Below are 21,804 nucleotides of genomic sequence, written 5' to 3' on the forward strand. Positions count from 1 at the left end.
GACTGATTATCAACACGATCTAAAATTTTCTTCAACTTAGTATATTAAGTAGAGTCCTCCTATTCATTATTCCAAATTATAAACCATTATAATGCCAGATTCTAATCCCCATTCTAATAATGATACTAGTATTTAATATATGTGAGGCATTTTGCTAACCATTTTACATGCATCCTATGGATTATTATGGGGTACTTACTATTCTAAGCCCATTTTACATCTGAGTACCGTGGAACTTAGAAAGGCTATCTACTTGCCAAAGTCACACTGGTAGAAAATGGCAGAGCAGGTCCCTTACTTTTAACCTACTGAATTATGTGCTAATCTGCAGGTCATTTAATCCAAGCCCTCAGTTTCTTCATCTTTGAAATCAAGTAGTTGGACTAGATAGCCTGTTATTCTAAAACGTCTCAATTCTGCGATTTGTGGAGGCCCTCAAAATTATGCAGAGCCAACTACATAGTTTGATTTAAAGATAACTCTGGATGTTTCTCAGTATTATTTGTAATACCTTCTATTCTAAGCATCTCAAAGCCCTCAGTAATTTTTTGTTTAATTCCCATTAGAAGGTTGTAATAAAGGATTTTTGCTCACCTGACTTTAAATTTGTTTATTTTTATTTTTTCTATCTCTAATGAATTGTTAGGACCCAGTGAGGAAACAGGCTACCTCAGCCAGTAGGGAATGATGAATTTATAAAGTAAGCTCAAGCTGAACAAGTGGACTTTCTAACTGTTCAGGCCTGAAGCTTTCCCCATTCAGCAGGTGATCTGCCTCTCAATTCAGAACTTCTATTCCCCATCTTAACCATAGCTCCTACACATGATCTTAATATTCCTGGCTCTGATAGTATGGGGAAAAGGTTTCAGACCTCATTTGATTAATTACTATATAAAAGATTAATCAGGACCACCAAAGACAAATGTTGAGTCAAGGCAATTACCAGAAATAAGTAAGGAGCAGAATTTAGAATTCAGCAGGGCCGGGACAGCTAAGCTAGGTTGCAAAACATATTTATGATGCCCATTACGTATAAATTGCCCATTTCATATACCATTTTCTAACATTACATTGCTGTATCTTTTTTTTTTTTTTTTTTTTTGCACAGATCCTCTCTCAGTATTTGGAGTGTAAGCAATTTGAGGCAAGAGAGATCAGCCAGTATTATTTATTGAGCTACTATGTGTTACATGTTTTGTCATTTATTCCAGTTCTCCAGACAACGTCTTCACAACAGCAGTAGTGTATCCATCTCCCAGGTGAGAAAACGATGGCTCACAGAAGTCACAGAAGAGCAGAACTTAGATTTGAATACAGCCTTTTTACTACAAAGTCTATTATATGTCTACTTGGTCATGGTATCAACTCCTATATGTAACCCTTTTGGATATTTAGAAGGATCCTAAGCCTATGGCAAAATTATAAATGCAAAATTAAAGTTGAAAGTATCTTAAACATTAGTCCCACACCTTCCTTTAGAAATGGGGAGTCTGAGACCTGAGAAGGTTAAATGACTTGTTCAAAATGGATATTTAATAAACACTTGTCAGAGGACAGGAAAACAGAAAGCAAAACTAGAATTTATTTTATCTACAGTGAGACCTGATTCCATGAAATATTACAGTTTAGATTTAAGACTGTCAAGGACCAAAAAGTTTAAAAGAAAGGCTTAGACGAACAAGTCCTTGCAAGTTATGAAATACAAGGATTATTTCAATTTAAATTGTGAAATAGAAGATGTCGGCGTAGGAGGACGCTGGGCTCACCACGCGGCCTGCTGATCACTTAGATTCCACCTACATGTGCCTAAATAACCCAGAAAGCCGCCAGAAAACTAGCAGAATGGAGTCTCCAGAGCCAAGCGCAGATGAGAGGCCCACAGAAGAGGATCCATGCCTCCGGCGGGTCTGACTCCTGGTGCTGCAGGGCCCCTCCCCAAGCAGATCTCCTAAGGAAAAGCGAGCTGAGCCTGCTCCTCCCGCCCCTGTGCACCTTCCCAACCCACCCCAGCTAATACGCCAGATCCCCAACACCACAAGCCTGGCAGTGTGCAAGTAGCCCAGATGGGCCACGCCACCCCACAGTGAATCCCGCCCCTAGGAGAGGGGAAGAGAAGGCACACACCAGTCTGACTATGGCCCCAGCGATGGGCTGTGGGCAGACATCAGGCCTGATTGTGGCCCCGCCCACCAATGCAAGTTATTCAAGACAGCACAGGGGAAGTGCCCCGCAGTCCCGCACCACTCCAGGGATTATCCAAAATGACAAAAAGGAAGAATTCCCCTCAGGAAAACGTCCAGGAAATAACAACAGCTAACTGACTGATCAAAAAGGATTTAAACAATATAAAAGAAAATGAATTTGGGATAATAGTCATAAAATTAATCACTGGGCTTGAAAACAGTATAAAGGACAGCAGAGAATCTCTTGCTACAGAGATCAAGGGACTAAGGAACAGCCAAGAGGAGCTAAAAAATGCTATCAATGAGCTGCAAAATAAAATGGAGACAACTACAGCTCAGATTGAAGAGGCAGAGGAGAGAATACGTGAACTAGAAGATAAAATTATGGAAAAAGAAGAAGCTGAGAAAAAGAGAGATAAAAAAATCCAGGAGTATGAGGGGAAAATTAGAGAACTAAGTGATGCACTAAAGAGAAATAATCGACACATAATTGGTATTCCAGAGGAGGAAGAGAGGGGGAAAGGGGCTGAAGGTGTACTTGAAGAAATCATAGCTGAGAACTTCCAAGATCTGGGGAAGGAAAAAGGCATTGAAATCCAAGAGGCACAGAGAACTCCCTTCAGACGTAACTTGAATTGATCTTCTGCATGACATATCATAGTGAAACTGGCAAAATACAAGGATAAAGAGAAAATTCTGAAAGCAGCTAGAGATAAACGTGCTCTAACATATAAAGGGAGACCTATAAGACTCGTGACCGATCTCTCTACTGAAACTTGGCAGGCCAGAAAGGAATGGCAGGAGATCTTCAATGTGATGAACAGAAAAAATATGCAGCCGAGAATCCTTTATCCAGCAAGTCTGTCATTTAGAATAGAAGGAGAGATAAAGGTCTTCCCAAACAAACAAAAACTGAAGGAATTCGTCACCACTAAACCAGCCCTACAAGAGATCCTAAGGGGGATCCTGTGAGACAAAGTACCAGAGACATCGCTACAAGCATGAAACCTACGGACATCACAATGACTCTAAACCCACATCTTTCTATAATAACGCTGAATGTAAATGGACTAAATGCACCAACCAAAAACAATACGGTATCAGAATGGATAAAAAACAAGACGCATCTATTTGCTGTCTACAACAGACTCATTTTAGACCTGAGGACACCTTCAGATTGAGAGTGAGGGGATGGAGAACTATTTATCATGCTACTGGAAGCCAAAAGAAAGCTGGAGTAGCCATACTTATATCAGACAAACTAGACTTTAAATTAAAGGCTGTAACAAGAGATGAAGAAGGGCATTATATAATAATCACAGGGACTATCCATCAGGAAGAGCTAACAATTATAAATGTCTATGTGCCGAATACAGGAGCCCCCAAATATATAAAACAATTCATCACAAACATAAGCAACCTTATTGATAAGAATGAGGTAATTACAGGGGATTTTAACACTCCACTTACAGAAATGGATAGATCATCTAGACACACGGTCAATAAAGAAACAAGGGCCCTGAATGATACATTGGATCAGATGGACTTGACAGATATATTTAGAACTCTGCATTCCAAAGCAACAGAATATACTTTCTTCTCGAGTGCACATGGAACATTCTCCAAGATAGATCACATACTGGGTCACAAAACAGCCCTTCCTAAGTATACAAGAATTGAAATCATACCATGCATACTTTCAGACCACAATGCTATGAAGCTTGAAATCAACCACAGGAAAAAGTCTCCAAAACCTCCAAAAGCATGGAGGTTAAAGAACACCCTACTAAAGAGTGAATGGGTCAACCAGGCAATTAGAGAAGAAATTAAAAAATATATGGAAACAAACGAAAATGAAAATACAACAATCCAAACGCTTTGGGATGCAGCAAAGGCAGTCCTCAGAGGAAAATACATTGCAATCCAGGCCTATCTCAAGAAACAAGAAAAATCACAAGTAAAAAATCTAACAGCACACCTAAAGGAAATAGAAGCAGAACAGCAAAGGCAGCCTAAACCCAGCAGAAGAAGAGAAATAATAAAGATCAGAGCAGAAATAGACAATATAGAATCTAAAAAAACTGTAGAGCAGATCAACGAAACCAAGAGTTGGTTTTTTCAAAAAATAAACAAAATTGACAAACCTCTAGCCAGGCTTCTCAAAAAGAAAAGGAAGATGACCCAAATAGATAAAATCATGAATGAAAATGGAATTATTACAACCAATCCCTCAGAGATACAAGCGATTATCAGGGAATACTATGAAAAATTATATGCCAACAAACTGGACAACTTGGAAGAAATGGAGAAATTCCTAAACACCCACACGCTTCCAAAACTCAATCATGAGGAAATAGAAAGCTTGAACAGACCCATATCCAGCGAAGAAATTGAATCAGTCATCAAGAATCTCCCAACAAATAAGAGTCCAGGACCAGATGGCTTCCCAGGGGAGTTCTACCAGACGTTTAAAGCAGAGATAATACCTATCCTTCTCAAGCTATTCCAAAACATAGAAAGGGAAGGAAAACTTCCAGACTCATTCTATGAAGCCAGTATTACTTTGATTCCTAAACCAGACAGAGACCCAGTAAAAAAAGAGAACTACAGGCCAATATCCTTGATGAATATGGATGCAAAAATTCTCAATAAGATACTAGCAAATCGAATTCTACAGCATATAAAAAGAATTATTCACCATGATCAAGTGGGATTCATTCCTGGGATGCAGGGCTGGTTCAGCCTTCACAAATCAATCAACGTGATACATCACATTAATAAAAGAAAAGAAAAGAACCATATGATCCTGTCAATCGATGCAGAAAAGGCCTTTGACAAAATTCAGCAACTTTCTTAATAAAAACCCTCGAGAAAGTCAGGATAGAAGGAACATACTTAAACATCATCAAATCCATTTAGGAAAAGCCCACAGCTAACATCATCCTCAATGGGGAAAAACTGAGAGCTTTTTCCCTGAGATCAGGAACACGACAGGGATGCCCACTCTCACCGCTGTTGTTTAACATAGTGCTGGAAGTTCTAGCATCAGCAATCAGACAACAAAAGGAAATCAAAGGCATCAAAATTGGCAAAGATGAAGTCAAGCTTTCACTTTTTGCAGATGACATGATATTATACATGGAAAATCTGATAGACTACACCAAAAGTCTGCTAGAACTGATGCATGAATTCAGCAAAGTCACAGGATACAAAATCAATGTACAGAAATCAGTTGCATTCTTATACACTAACAATGAAGCAACAGAAAGACAAATAAAGAAACTGATCCCATTCACAATTGCACCAAGAAGCATAAAATACCTACGAATAAATCTAACCAAAGATGTAAAAGATCTGTAGGCTGAAAATTATAGAAAGCTTATGAAGGAAATTGAAGAAGATATAAAGAAATGGAAAGACATTCCCTGCTCATGGATTGGAAGAATAAATATTGTCAAAATGTCAATACTACCCAAAGCTATCTACACATTCAATGCAATCCCAATCAAAATTGCACCAGCATTCTTCTCGAAACTAGAACAAGCCATCCTAAAATTCATATGGAACCACAAAAGGCCCCGAATAGCCAAAGTAATTCTTAAGAAGACCAAAGCAGGAGGCATCACAATCCCAGACTTTAGCCTCTACTACAAAGCTGTCATCATCAAGACAGCATGGTATTGGCACAAAAACAGACACATAAACCAATGGAATAGAATAGAAACCCCAGAACTAGACCCACAAACGTATGGCCAACTCATCTTTGACAAAGCAGGAAAGAACATCCAATGGAAAAAAAGATAATCTCTTTAACAAATGGTGCTGGGAGAACTGGACAGCAACATGCAGAAGGTTGAAACTAGACCACTTTCTCACACCATTCACAAAAATAAACTCAAAATGGATAAAGGACCTGAATGTGAGACAGGAAACCATCCAAACCCTAGAGGAGAAAGCAGGAAAAGACCTCGCTGACCTCGGCCGCAGCAATCTCTTACTCGACACATCCCCAAAGGCAAGGGAATTAAAAGCAAAAGTGAATTACTGGGACCTTATGAAGATAAAAAGCTTCTGCACAGCAAAGGAAACAACCAACAAAACTAAAAGGCAACCAACGGAATGGGAAAAGATATTTGCAAATGACATACCGGACAAAGGGCTAGTATCCAAAATCTATAAAGAGCTCACCAAACTCCACACCCGAAAAACAAATAACCCAGTGAAGAGATGGGCAGAAAACATGAATAGACACTTCTCTAAAGAAGACATCCGGATGGCCAACAGGCACATGAAAAGATGTTCAACGTCGCTCCTTATCAGGGAAATACAAATCAAAACCACACTCAGATATCACCTCACGCCAGTGAGAGTGGCCAAAATGAACAAATCAGGAGACTATAGATGCTGGCGAGGATGTGGAGAAACGGGAACCCTCTTGCACTGTTGGTGGGAATGCAAATTGGTGCAGCCGCTCTGGAAAGCAGTGTGGAGGTTCCTCAGAAAATTAAAAATAGACCTACCCTATTCCTAGCAATAGCACTGCTAGGAATTTACCCAAGGGATACAGGAGTACTGATGCATAGGGGCACTTGTACCCCAATGTTTATAGCAGCACTCTCAACAATAGCCAAATTATGGAAAGAGCCTAAATGTCCATCAACTGATGAATGGATAAAGAAATGGTGGTTTATATACACAATGGAATACTACGTGGCAATGAGAAAGAATGAAATATGGCCTTTTGTAGCAACGTGGATGGATATGGCATCCATGTGGTAAAGGACCCGAATGTGAGACAGGAAACCATCAAAACCATGAATGATTTTGTGTGTGGATGGAGAGTGTGATGCTAAGTGAAATGAGCCATACAGAGAAAGACAGATACCATATGGCTTCACTCGTATGTGGATCCTGAGAAACTTAACAGAAACCCATGGGGGAGGGGAAGGAAAAAAAAAAAAAAGAGGTTAGAGTGGGAGAGAGCCAAAGCATAAGAGACTGTTAAAAACTGAGAACAAACTGAGGGTTGATGGGGGGTGGGAGGGAGGGGAGGGTGGGTGATGGGTATTGAGGAGGGCACCTTTTGGGATGAGCACTGGGTGTTGTATGGAAACCAATTTGACAATAAATTTCATATATTGAAAAAATTAAATAAAAGTAAAAAGAAAAAAAAAAGAAAAAAAACTGAGAACTGAGGGTTGATGGGCGGTGGGAGGGAGGGGAGGGTGGGTGATGGGTATTGAGGAGGGCACCTTTTGGGATGAGCACTGGGTGTTGTATGGAAACCAATTTGACAATAAACTTCATATAGTAAAAAAAATAAATAAATTGTGAAATAAATGGGTTTTAACATTTTATTCCCATTCACTTTTAACCTCGGGTCAGACAACCTTTAGTAAAGCAGAAATGCTACACAACTGAAATTAAACATAAGTGAAAATTTCCTGTCAGTTGCAGGAGAGCAAGAGCAACATTAAACAGAGCAGTTTGAGTTTACAAGGATTTTTGTGAAATCCTAAGAAAAATAAAAAAATACTCTTGAAATGTACCGTAAAAATAATAGACTTTTTATAGGCCTCATTTATTATTTCTCCCTCATTCTTGAAAAATAGATAAAATACTCTCATTGTCCATCTTTTCTTCACACACTGTAGAAGACATAATTTTCCAGAAGCGGTTTGTGTGCTTGTTTTTGTTTTGAGTTGTAGACACTGGAAATTCTGTGGCTAAAGTATTTCGATCCAGCTGTTTCAAAGAGTGGACAATGCAAAACATGAGGATAAAGTCAAGCATTTAGGATTGCTGACAGCGTCATGTGCTGGGTTCCAGAGAAGCCATTACCTACGAGGCCTCAATGGTGGACCAGGAAGGGATGAAGTTTGGAATCTTGAAACTTCATTTTTTCCAGGAACTAAAAAAAGTCACCTACTACTTTTATGAGAAGGCATTTAAAGCACACTGGAATGAGTTTGTATGAGCACATACAAGGCATTTAAAGCACACTGAATGAGTTTCACAATCTTCTCTTGTGAAAATTCTTCACTGCAGCTAGTTTGCATAAAATATTAGTTAGGAAAACGCCCGACACCTAGGCACAGATCTATGCATTGCACACATCTGGGAACCTTAGTGTCTTTCCACTGGAAGTAAAATGCCTGTCCTAGTATCACGGTGAGAAAAATGCACTAAAGACATCCTTGAGTTAGCAAGAAGGTGCGACTGAGACCACAGGACTGTAGCATAATGGACCTGCTTCGCAACAGGGCTTCAGTACTCTTGTTGGAAATATACTAATAAAATAAAAACATCCTGCACTGACTCTAAAATGAATAAAGATGTATTTAGAATGGAACACTCTTCCTGACTTCCTTTCCAACTTTCCTGGCTGTCTAAAAGAAAAATATTTTCATTCGTTGGTGGCATACAACCATGATTAATTGCTCCTAACCAAGGAAATAGAACAGCAATCCTGTGGCTCTCAGACTCTGCAATGTTTGTCTTGTTCACAGACTCAGAGGAAGCTCAGAAATGTCTCAGTGTAACCCGTGGCCCTGGCAGCAACGATTTGCCAACATAAATCTCAGTAGGAAATAGGGCTTTCTGTTCTGTTCCTTTCACTGCTCACAGAGCTTATTGCTGAGACTAGAAGAAGCCTCCTGTATGGTCACCCCAGCGTGGCAATGAAAATAATGTTTCCACTTCCCAATTCTGTTTGTATGAAAATGGAAAACAAGGTAACTGATGCTACCAATTCCCACCTTGACGTACCCCACCTGTTTTTATTCCCTGTTTTCATGACCAGAGCAAGGATGGTGGACAGTAACCGGGAATGGCATGAACATCAAGCATTATACTCAGAGCATTGGGAATTAGCCTCAACTAACTGAATAATGGCATGCTATACAACACAGAGCAGTGTGGGGTCCAGCTTAGACAAATGAGTGAGTCTTTTCCATCTGTAATTGGTCTGTCAAAACAGGTTTTTAGCAATAAAGAACCACAGTCTTGGGACAGATGGAATTCACACATTCTACTCATAATATAACATACATAATGGGGTTCAGATGCCAAACTCTCCTGTCACATTCTGTCAGCTGCCAATGCAGGTGGTGTTTACCCCAAATCCATTTTCCCCCAGGATCACCATAATTGGTACTTAGGAAAAAAAAAACCCAACTTCCTACTTGGCTCGGATTAACACTTCCAATGTGAAAGTCTGTTTTGTGCAGAATTTATGTTTCTTCCCAGTATAGCCCTGGCATTTTGGATGAAGCAAAGAGTTCCCCTGTGAAGAGCAAGCCCTGCCCTAATGCCAGCCCTGAGTCATTTTTAACCTCTAATGTGGTCCACAGAGACCCAGGTGTGATTTGAGAATTTGCATGCATGTCTCCTCTGTGAAGCCAACAACCTCTCATTGTTGGCTATGGCCCTGCTCATGTCTTTGCTCTCCCCGTGCTTGGTGACACTTCCTTCACGAATTCATGGAGTTTCTCATCCAATCATTACATACCCATATGACAGGCAGTGAAATTAAGTTTTCTTGTTAGTGAAAATGACATAATTGGGACTTGTTTAGTGTTCTATTTTTACTGAAAGGGGACACAACTCCTAAAATAGAATCGTTAAAATCTGTCTTCTAAAAGTAAATAAAAAGCTTTCTTAAAGCTTTCTATAAGAATCTCAATCCTCCCACCATTTATTCATATTAAGTTAACTCTTGTTTCTTGTTCAAGGGGTCCAAGTGGGACTTTCATGTGTTTTAATTGTACAAACCCTTGTTGGGGTATTTCTCAAATAAGCACTTGTGTCCACTGGAGTTAGGAGTGAAGAGAGATCAGCACAGTATCTTGAGAAAGTTACATGGAGTAAAGAATGTTCTGATTTGTCTGGCTGGGGATGCAGGCTATATTGATTTGAGGAGCAAAGCCTTTTCTCTCTATTTTCACCATCCCATGTCTTAAAGTAGGCTGGACTCCCCAAAGAATCTTGAGTTTTAATACAGACTTTCAAAATGTTTTCTCCCTTTTGGAAGTTTGGGCTGAGTCTCTGGTTTCAGACCACCTGGACGTGAATCCTGCTTTTGCCTCTTTCTAGCCACAAGCCTATGGTCACGTTACTTAACCTCTCTAAGCCTACATCTCCCCATTTGTGAAATCTAGATGATTATAGTCTCTAACTCATAGAGTTGTATCAAGCATTAAATGAGAAATGAGATGAAATCATCCTCATCACAGTACCGGGCACAAGCACATTCTCAATAACTGTTTCTTGCTGTTGTACATCTCTAGACATAAAAAGTTGTGGATTTATCCTACTAGGGGCATGGAATAAGTTTGAGAAGCACGATCTTGGAGCCATCAGCATCCAAAGAAAAACAAATGACCCATGAGGTATAAGAATCAAATAAAAATAGATCTTGGAGCAACCTAATAATGGGGTAATTTATAATAAGCTTTTTCGTGGCCTCTCAGAGTGAATGTAAATTAAAATTTCCCTCCTCTTTTTAGACAATGAGCACTAAGTTCATCATCTCTATTTTGTATGGCTCCTCCATTTAAGTCTGATCTGGTAGATCAACATTGATTATCTTAAGAATAATTAGGTAATCAAATCTATTTTTAATTTTTTCCCATAATACCCTTATGGGAAACATCAAAATCTAGCATTCAAATTTGCTTCCTAGGATCTGACTGATTAGAGCAAGAAAAAAATCTTGGGTTCCCTCTTGACTAGTGGTGGAATTGCTAAGTCCCCTCAATCAATCAATCAGTATATATGACTTTTTAAATACACATATACATCAAAAATTTATGATGTGAACTTTAATCCCAGAGTCAATTCTGTGGTAGAGATAGTTGATATTCCAGTAAGATGTGAATTAAAACCACAGAAGTGAAGTTCTATTCAATGACAAGGGAGAACAAAAATTTAAAAAGTAACAAACAACAGTAACAATAAAACCCAACAAGCTGAATCCCACCAGAGCTATGTAAAAATAGGTTCAGTGGTTTCATTTACTCAACGTTCTTTTCTTGAATGCCAACTATTTGACAGGCATTTTCCTACAGGTTCGGAATAAAAATGAAAAGGATTTATTCACAAACATCTGTGTAAGAGATTACCCAAGTAATCTGCCCAAGGTTATACCTGATGAGCAATGCCAGAACTTGAACATGTACTTTTCTATCCCTAAAGTCCACTGTTTTCCCCACCATACCAAGTTGTAGGCCCTGCTGGTGTCATGATTCTTCTCAGATCCTTTCCCCTAACTCTGCACACTCATCTAGCTTCTGCTTGTTATGCTACTAAATGCTGCGCCTCTGACCTTGAAAGCATTGCTCTTGGACACTGGAATCTCACAGCCTGAACAGAGTCAGAAAGGTCTTGGACTCCCCATGCCTCGCTCCCTCACCCCCACCCCCTCATCATCCCACGGTAGGACATAGTCAATGCCTGACTGGTGTGGGGATTTAAAAGCCCAGGTCCTTTGCCACAAGGCAAGGCAAACTCTGAAGTTGAACTTAGGCTCCAGAGCTTTCCCCACAGGACCTCACTAAGACCTCACCTAACACTGTATCTTTGCTTGGCTTCTTCTTCTTTTCTTCCATGCTACCTTTACTTTCTTACTGGCTTTACCCAGGGCACACTTCCGCACGAATTTTCTTTCAGGATCTGCTTCTACAGATATACAGATATTTCACTGTAACTTCATCTAGAATTTAACCACAGGATAATGGGGGCATGGTATTAATTTTTTAGATCATGTTATGAGTATGGAATTAAAATTAGTCATTTGAGCTAAGTGTTTAATCAGTTAAATGTGTGTGTACCTTATTTAGTGACCTTGGCTGGGTCATTTCATCTGTTTGGATATCAACTTTGCCCTTTGAAATATAAGCGTTATTTGTCGAGGAGGCATGTGCATATTGAACATAGTATGCACCGGGCCATTTTAGGACACAAAACAATCACGGACTATTTAAACAACAGGCTATATAAACAATATCCACATTTTGACATTTTATCAATCTCAGTAACCAAGAGAAAGTGATTTAATGCTTTAAGTTACTTTTCTCCATAGAACAGATTTCCAGTAACAACTGTCAAGTCTTATAGAACACTGAACATACTAGAACTGTGATTATAAATCCACATGTTACATGTTTAAAAAAAAATTCTATTTCAGCTTTTTGACTCAATGTATAGCATTGGCCACTGTCAGCTTTATTTAATATGCTATTAAAATATATCAAATTAAGCAGTATAATTCAGAATTCTACCATTTTAATGTATATGTGCTTTGAAATGAGATATAGCATGAACTCATATACTAGACAAAATGAAGAAGCATTAAAATTCTAGATGGCATTAATTCCATGTAGTCTATGAATAGTATTTTTCTTCAAACCCCGAAACAGAGAAATTAAATCTATGCAAATACATGTAAGAAATGGAGAAATTAAATCTAATTTATGCTAATAATAATGTCGATGAGTAGATAAAAGGAATCAAATGCAGGCACCAAAGGTGGATTGTCTTACTCTCATATTCATCTCAGAAAAGAAATGTAAATAAACAAATTCATAGGGTTTTAAAATGATTCCATAGCAAGATGGATTAGGTGACGAAATCATTTTACTCAGCACAGCAGTAAAATCGTAAACTCTCAAAGTGCAAATGGTAAATCCCTCACTGGATCTTGTCTGGGGGCCTTTGGACATCAGTGTAGGTTATCCTGTTTCATATGTGCTTTCCAATACATTAGTGAGTATCTCATGACTGTGATCAATAAAGCTTTGTGGACTGACCCTGAAGATCAAAAACCCTGAAGACACAAAAACTTATGTGCAATTCCTAGCACACTAACTGTATATCTCAACACTCTTTCCATTCATGAAAATATCTGAAGACAAATATGCACAAGAGTTTTAATTGTAGACATAGCCATCTATTTTATTTTTTAAATAAAAGGAAAAAATGGCATATATATATATATATATAAAGCCAGCTTATACAGTCTAGAAATAGAGACAACATATAGAATGCCATCAAGAACATCTTCAATTTTCAAATACCAATAAAATAATACTATCTGGTTTTCCAAACTTTAGGGCCACTCTGAAGACTGATAAGGAACACTACTCAAGATGATTGAATGAAAAAGCAAATAGCAAACCCATACTTACTTTATTGTTATAGTTATGTAATTTACATAAATTTCATTTATGTAAATCAAATGCACAATTATATCCATACAAAATTTATTCTTAATAAGGTTATATGGTGGTGCAGGTAGCAGAGAGGATTGAAAAGGCAAGAGAGAATTGTTTTAACTGTAATGTTTGAAACGTTTGCAGTGAGAACATAGTCATAGAACACAACTTTAGTATTTTAACTCTGATCAATAACAAATCATTTGAAAAACACTTCGACACTTCTCTATGTTCATATGTGTCTATTCGAGGCTCCCTGTAGAAAATAAGTCTTTTAGAACAGAAGGCTCCCAACTGTCTGGGAAAGGACTCCTTGGGAAAGTGTGTGTTTTTTAAGTGCTGTGCTGAAGCTTCACCACTTAGTGTCTAGCTTGGAACTTGGACTCAACCTCTAGGAGAGTCAGTGGGGCAAATACAGATTGGCAAGGAGGTGGCATTGCTTAGGAAGTAATTAATCAAAAAGACTGGAGCCAAGGTATCGACCCTAAGTGAGGACTAGAGGAACCACTTGCTACAGAAGAGAAGGACCTCATAAAGCTCCGTCCCTGCTGTCAGCCCTGGTAGACTCTCGGCAGAGGTGTCTAGAAATGGCATCCCCTGACTTTGGCTCAGTATTCTAAAAGCAACGAAGGCCATGAGTTACGGGGGTGTGGTCTTAGGTCAGTAGAGGGAAGAGTTCCAGGTTGAGACTGAGGGCACTCCTGAGTCCAGAATGGAAGTTGCTCTAAGAGTTCCACCATGTTGGCAACAGGAAGCTCCAGAATAACTATCAGAGGCTCCCTCTGACTCCAGCCTCTTGGGAATCTGACAGTGGTGAGGGTCTGGGTGTATGGGGGCACAACCTCAGTTCTGTGGAGGGAGGAATCACTGGGCCTGAAGGGATTCCAGGTGCAGACACTGAATGAGGTTAATTACCCAGAATATAAGGAGCCCCACAGAACCTTACTCCTGCTGTCCTCCTGGGGAGGACCCTGGCACCATGGGGGAGTAAGCAGAGGAGGGGACCGGGAGAAGGAGTGGAAGGCAAGTCCACTAATTTCCACTTTCAATATGGCTGGTGAAGGCCAATACTTAAAGGCATGGCCTCTATCAACAGAAGAAGTCCAAAGACTTGTCAAGTGTCAACCCGAGGACACTGAATGAGGAAACCAACACCACCAGAATAGGGGGGCCCCACTGAGTAAAGCTCTGTCCCTTTTGTCATCCCAGGAAACCCCTTGAGTAACTGTCAGCCTGAGGCACCCAATGACTGGGGCCTCAGGAATCTGAGGGTGTGAGAGCCTTTGTCTGAGGGGTATGGCCGCAAGTCAACAGAGGGACGACTAAGGACTGAGGGGCTCCTTCTGCCAGCATGGAGGGGCCACTTACAGGTCTACTGTCAGCCGTGGGTGGGTCGAGGCTGAGTTGGGAGTAGGGAGAGGGCAGGCCTGGAAGTCCTTTCCCTTTGCTTTTCCTCAGGAGTCTGAGTGCAGCCTTCAGTTAAGAGAGGAGTTGTCCTAGCCTCTACCACATTTAAGGTAAGATGCTGAGTGAAGATTGAACGAACATCCACTCCACACTGGAAAGGACTGTACAGACCCTGAACCCTATTGGCACCCCGGGAGGTGTTGGGCAGGAGTAGCTGTAATTGGCATCCAATGACTCTGCTTTCAGAATCTAAGGGTGGTAAGTACTTTGTTCTGAGGGAGGTCTCAACAGAGGCAGAAATGGCAGGCCTGCCAACTCTCGCCATAAGGCTCTGAGTGGAGACTGATGCAACTACCCACTTCATAACAGAGGGATCCCCTAGATAAGAGCCCAGTCCCTACCATGAGCTCTGGGAGGCCCTATAATAGCTGTAAGACTGAGTTGCCCCCCCGACTTCTACTTTGAGTTTTCAGGGAGGGGAGATCTGTTCTGAGGAAGGCAGCCTCAGGTGAGCAGAGGGAGGAGTCCCAGACCCTGCCAGGAGTCAAGGTAAAATGCTGAATAAGGAATAAGGGGACTTTCCACCAGAATAGAGAAGGCCCCTCAGAACTGATGTCTGCCCTGGGAAGAGGATGGGGTGGCCAGGAGTGACTTCCCCTGACTTTTGCCTAGAGAGTGTGAGGGTGGTGAGGACATTGTTTGAGAGGTGCGGCCTCAAGTAAACATAAAAGGGAATCCCAGACCCCCTGCTAGGAATCTAAGTAAGATGCTGGTAAGGACTAGGAGGAATCAAACACTCCAGAATAGCACAGGCCCTACCAAGCCCTGTTTATGTTGTCACACTGGGTAGGCCCTGCAACAGTTGTTGGACTTTGGTGTTTTCTGACTTTGGCTTTAGGAGTCTGAAGGCTGTTGTCTCAGATTAGCATACTAAGTATCTTAGTCTCTGTCAAAGTCAAATTTATGACCCTGAGGTAGAGGGTACCACACATGCCAGAACAACAGAGCCCCCGAGGCACCTGGGTGGCTTAGTCGGTTAAGAATCCAACTGTCGATTTCAGCTAAGGTCATGATCTCGCAGTTCATGAGTTCTAGCCCCACAGTGGACTCTTGACTGCCAGTGCAGAGCCTGTTTGGGATGCTCTCTGTACCTCTCTCTCTCTCTTTCTTAAAATAAATAAAACATTAAAAAAAAGAACAATAGAGCCCCAACAGACAGCTGGCTTCCTCGAGCAACTCTGGGAGGCCCAGGAAGGTGTAGCTTAATGAGGCACCCCCTTACTTCTTTTCCCACATTATCTGTCATTCCTGTGACTTTCCTGGCTGAGAGGTTCTGAGAAGAGCTGTGAATCAGAAGCAGGCCCTTTCTTTTAACTCAAATGACTCAAGGAGACTAAGGTCTCCTGAGGTGATAATCCTTGGGTCTATAGATAGAGTCCCAGATACTCCCTGGGGTCACACTGAGGATTTTAATGAAAGACGGAAGGGACTACTCACTCTAAAAGAGAAAAGATCCCACAGAGACTAAGATCCACAGAGCCTAATGGATCCTACCTGTCCTATTGTCAGCTGTGGAAAACCTTGGCTGTGTCAGCTGGCTGCACCCTGAGGAGCTTTCTCACTCCCTCTTCCAGCTTCTTACATGACAGCACAGGAGATCTGTGAGGCTCTAGAGTACTGTCCTCAGGGAAGGTGGAGGCACTGTTCATCAGAGCTGCCACAGTTGAGTTTACCAGATGAGGCCACTCACATCCTCCCTTTACTCCTAGGTTATGATCCCCTATCATCCACCCTCCTGCCTGCTCCACCGACAAGAGTGAGGATGTCTCAGGATCAGGAAATTCCATGTTGCACACAGGAACAACACTATGCCCACAATGAGATCCAGGGCCTTGAGGACACACAGGTCTCCAAGGATGTGGAGGGGACCTCTCCCTCACCCTGTCCTCTTATGCCTGGCAATATGGAGGAAGCTCTGGCTGCTAGAATACCCAGTACTCCCCAGAGTCCTCAGAGTGCCTATTCATCTTACACTGTCATCACAGCCACCTCGCCAAGCAAATCAGATGAGAGCTCCACCAGCCAAGAAAAGGAAGATAGTTCAGCTTCTTCATCAAAGGCCCTGTCAGACACTGAGAACTTGCCTGTAGACCCTCTAGATGAGAAGGTGACTTTGTTGGTGCAGTTCCTGCTGTGCAAGTATCAAATGAAAGAGCCCATCAAAAAGGCACACATGATTGATGTTGTCATCAAAGAGTGCAAGGACAACTTCCTTGAGATCCTCAGGAGAGCCTCTGAGCACATGGAGCTGGTCTTTGGTGTGATGTGAAGAAGGTGGACCCTACCAGCCACAGTTATGCCCTTGTCAACAAACTAGGACTTGCTTATGATTTGAGGCTCTGGGGTGAAGAGAGCATGCCCAAGACCAGCCTCCTGATAACTATCCTCAGTGTGATCTTCATGAAGGGCAATTGTGCCACTGAGGAGATCTGAGAAGTGCTGAATATGAGGGACCTATATTCTGGGAGGAAACACTCCATTTTTGGGAAGCCCAGGAAGTTCATCACCAAAGATTTGGTGCAAGAAAAGTACTTGGAGGACCACCAGGTACCCAAAAGTGATTCTCCATGCTAAGAATTCCTTTGGGGCCACAGAGCCCACAGTGAAACCAGCAACATGAAATTGCTGGAGTTTTTAACCAAGATCCATGAGTCTGACCCCAGGTGCTTCCCATTCCATTATGAGGAGGCTTTGAGAGATGAAGCAGAGAGAGCCTGAACTGGAGGCACAAACAGGGCCAGCACTACTGCCACCGAGAGGGTTCATTCCAGTGCCAGATCCAGCAGCGTCTCCCATCCCTAGTGAAGTCAGAAGCAGATTCTTCAGTTTGTCATTAAAATTAACAATTAGTCTTCTAAGTAGTGGAGGGCTGGGGTGTGGCTATAGGGAACACAATGTATAACGTCTCTGTGTCCCTCTTCTATATGGCTAACATGGAGGTTTATCTTCTTCATGGAAGGGAGAGTTCATTTTCAAATGTTGTTCCCTTTAATGTAGCATTTTATCAGCTCCAGGATCTAAGTTTATGAATAACACTGGTCATACATTTATTGCCGTTTATGAAATTTAAGAATACTAGTTTTGTTTGTTTGTAAAACAAATTTGTAAAACTGACCATCTTATTTTGTGATCTGGAAAAGATAAATGATATTCAAATAGGCATTTCTTTGGAACTATCAAAGAACTCAGCAGTAAAATAATTGGGGTCAAGATGGTCAATTCTTAGCTTTCCTTAACCCTTTTAATCTCCCATTCTGTAAAATTTAGTGACACATACATGTATTTACTTAGATTATTTAAGAATATATGAGAAAAGTGCATGGGTGTCTCAGTCAGGTGAGTGCCCAACTCTTGATTTTGGCTCAGGTCATGATCCCAGGGTCGTGGGATTAAGTCCTGCATTGGGCTCCATGCTGAGCATGGAGCCTGCTTAAGATTCTCTCTCTCTCTCTTCTCTGCCCCTCTCCCAAACTCACTCTCTCTCTCTTTCAAATTAAAACAAATGTATGAGAAATAAACCTTAATAAATTACATTCCATGTACACAGGCTTATTTTTTCCCCAAATATTAGTTCATCCATCTGCATTTGGAAAGCACTGTGTTAGTAGTGGGGATGCCAGGATAAACAAGACTCACTGCCTGCCCATATAATTTTAGATGCTAGGATCAACAATCATGTAAAGACAATGGTAGGTATCCTTTAATACCAAAAGAAAAAGTAAAAAGGAATGAAGAGTTGGGGGGTCCATATGAAGGCAGTCAAGTAAAATGTCCCAAGACAAGACAGGCTGTGACCTTGGGAAACAGCAAGTCTTTCACTGGGAGATAATTGTAAATTAAGCTGTAATACATGAGCCGAGGCTATGAGAGTGGTGACCAGGGGTCAGATACTCAGATGGTATGTCTCACAGTTGAGAGATTAAAGCCTAGGATGGAAAACTATTCTTAGCGGCTTCTTTGGGATTATGGGTTAACCAGATCCCACCTGGAACAAAAAATGGAAGATACCCTGCATCCTTATCCAAGTGCAGTTGAACACAATGCACAAATTAGGTGTTTCATGAACACCATCTTCAAGGAGTTTGTGAGAAATAAGGGTGATACTTCGTTGAGGTGAGATACCCAAAAGCCACAGGGCTGGAACTCTGCCCTGAGTTTGCAGATCCAGAGCCTATACTATTCATTGAATAAGTTATGTTCAGTATAGTTTGGCAAGCTCTAAGCAAGACCTAGATTTTTGGAGGAGGTAAGTAAATGAAGATAGGGATGGGTTATTGGAAGGACAACTGGGAAGGAGGGAAGGAGTTGGTCCTTGACACAAATTCTAGGAATTCTGAGTTGCATTCAGTTGAGAAATACTCTCCCAAGCCCAGATTAAATAATCTATCCTCTACTGGGTTAGATTTACCAAGGTTTTTTTGTTAAGCAGCCATTTGGACTGGTTTGGTATGCCGTGTCCTACAGCACTGCATATTCTCTGACATCTCCTGGGTAAACAAATCCCAGAGAGGAAGGCACCAATGTCTGGGGTCAAAATAAACATAGTAATAACTGCCAATCATCAAAGACCCAAGGCATACCACTCACTGTACCAAGGGCTTTATATATAATACATACTTTCTAACAGTCACACATACAACACAAGGCTTATCAAGCCCATTTCACAGATGAAGAACATAAGACTTAGAAAGTTTGTGAATGTGCATAAATTCATAGGCTTAGAATGTACAGAGTTGGAACTAAACCTCCTGTTTGGATTCTTCTAGAGCCCATGCTATTCTACTCCTCCCTAATGTTCTGTTAACTCATTTCTCTTATTACCCCACAACGCTTCTCCATTTAAAAAAAGGACCTTGTAGCCAAAGTATGAAAACCAGATAGATACAGAGAAGGAATGTGAAAATGAGAATCACACGCCATTTGGGGGTTGTATGTGACATTCGTTGACCCAAAGTGCTGCTGCCTCACCCCAGGGTTCCTTGAGAGCTGCCTCTGCTCAGTAACTGGCACACGTGTACAGTCCCAACACTTGCCCACATTATGGTGCCCATCCCCTGAGTCTTTCCCAGTTGCCCTCCTGTCCAACTCTGGAAACTGACCTGCTGGCCGGCTCTTCGGTGTGTCCTCCTCTGGACACTGTACCGTGCTCCCAGTGGAACAGACTTTCCAGGATCACCTATCTGCCCCCTGACTCAGAGTATTCCAATTCCCTGCAGGTATCTCCTGGCTGACCTTCACCATGGGATCCCTCTGCTATACTCCCTTCTCTTTGAACAGTGAAATTTAGGTACATGGTCATTCCCTGACAGGCTTCTTCACCATACTCTCAAAGTGTTTTACAAGTAGGCTTGTGAGCTGAGTCTGAGTAGGCACAGAACATACTGATTCTTTGGATGTAAATCTGAAATAAGAGAAGTTTTTGGAACCACCTTGATATGTGCAGTAGGATTTTAATGGGGTATCATATTTGGGACTAGCCACTGAAAAGATATACCAATGAATGAGCATACCTCTGTGGTCAAAAACCAAAGCCTCACCCTTAAGGGATACATGGGGCAAGACCATGGAAGTCACTGTGTAAGCAAACATCTATAAATCCTGACTCTAATTCCTCTCACTCTGGAAGTCCTAGGAGGCAGGAGGAATTGAGAAGGCAAGGATTGGTCCCTTGGCCTAACATGCTGTACTGATTAAAAAAGAAAAAAAATGGGGGAACGGAAGATGGCGGTGTAGGAGGACGCTGGGCTCACCGCGCATCCTGCTGATCACTTACATTCCACCTACACCTGCCTAAATAACCCAGAAAACCGCCAGAGGATTAGCAGAACGGAGTCTCCGGAGCCAAGCGCAGACAAGAGGCCCACAGAAGAGGGTAGGAAGGGCGGCGAGGCGGTGTGCGCTCCACGGACTGGTGGGAGGGAGCCGGGGCAGAGGGGCAGCCTGCCAGCCCAGCAGAGCCCCTGAGTCTGGCTGGCAAAAGCGGAGGGGCCGGAAGGAGTGTGTTCTGACAGCAAGCGCGACTTGGCGACTTAGCATCTGGAAGGTCATAAGTTAACAGCTCTGCTCAGAAAGTGGGAAGGCTGGAGGACAAAGGGAGGGAGAGCTGCTGAGCTCCCAGACGACAGAGCTCAGCTTGGTGGGGAACAAAGGCGCTCGCCAGCGCCATCTCCCTCATCCATCCCCCAGCCAAAATCCCAAAGGGAACCAGTTCCTGCCAGGGAACTTGCTCCCTCCACGCACTCAACTCTGTGCTTCTGTGGAGCCAAACCTCCGGCAGCGGATCTGACTCCCTCCTGCTGCCACAGGGCCCCTCCTGAAGTGGATCACCTAAGGAGAAGCGAGCTAAGCCTGCCCCTCCTGCCCCCCCGTGCACCTTGTCTACCCACCCCAGCTAATACGCCAGATCCCCAGCACCACAAGCCTGGCAGTGTGCAAGTAGCCCAGATGGCCACACTACCCCACAGTGAATCCCGCCCCTAGGAGAGGAGAAGAGAAGGTACACACCAGCCTGACTGTGGCCCCAGGGGTGGGCTGGGGGCAGACATCGGGTCGGACTGCGGCCCCGCCCACCAACTCCAGTTATACACCACAGCACAGGGGAAGTGCACTGCAGGTCCTCACCACGCAAGGGACTCTCCAAAATGACCAAACGGGAGAATTCCCCTCAGAAGAATCTCCAGGAAATAACAACAGCCAATGAACTGATCAAAAAGGATTTAAATAATATAACAGAAAGTGAATTTAGAATAATAGTCATAAAATTAATCACTGGGCTTGAAAACAGTATACAGGACAGCAGAGAATCTCTTGCTACAGAGATCAAGGGACTAAGGAACAGTCAGGAGGAGCTGAAAAATGCTTTAAATGAAATGCAAAACAAAATGGAAACCACAACGGCTCAGATTGAAGAGGCAGAGGAGAGAATAGGTGAACTAGAAGAT

At 42.1% G+C, this 21,804-nt stretch overlaps 1 pseudogene; it reads left to right on the top strand.

Annotated features, from left to right (window-relative positions):
- Positions 1-16,625: 16,625 nt before the first annotated feature.
- LOC102952565 lies at positions 16,626-17,581 on the top strand (annotated as a pseudogene).
- The last annotated feature ends 4,223 nt before the right edge of the window (positions 17,582-21,804 follow it).

This window comes from Panthera tigris, chromosome X, assembly GCF_018350195.1.
Source record: "Panthera tigris isolate Pti1 chromosome X, P.tigris_Pti1_mat1.1, whole genome shotgun sequence".
NCBI lineage: Eukaryota > Metazoa > Chordata > Mammalia > Carnivora > Felidae > Panthera > Panthera tigris.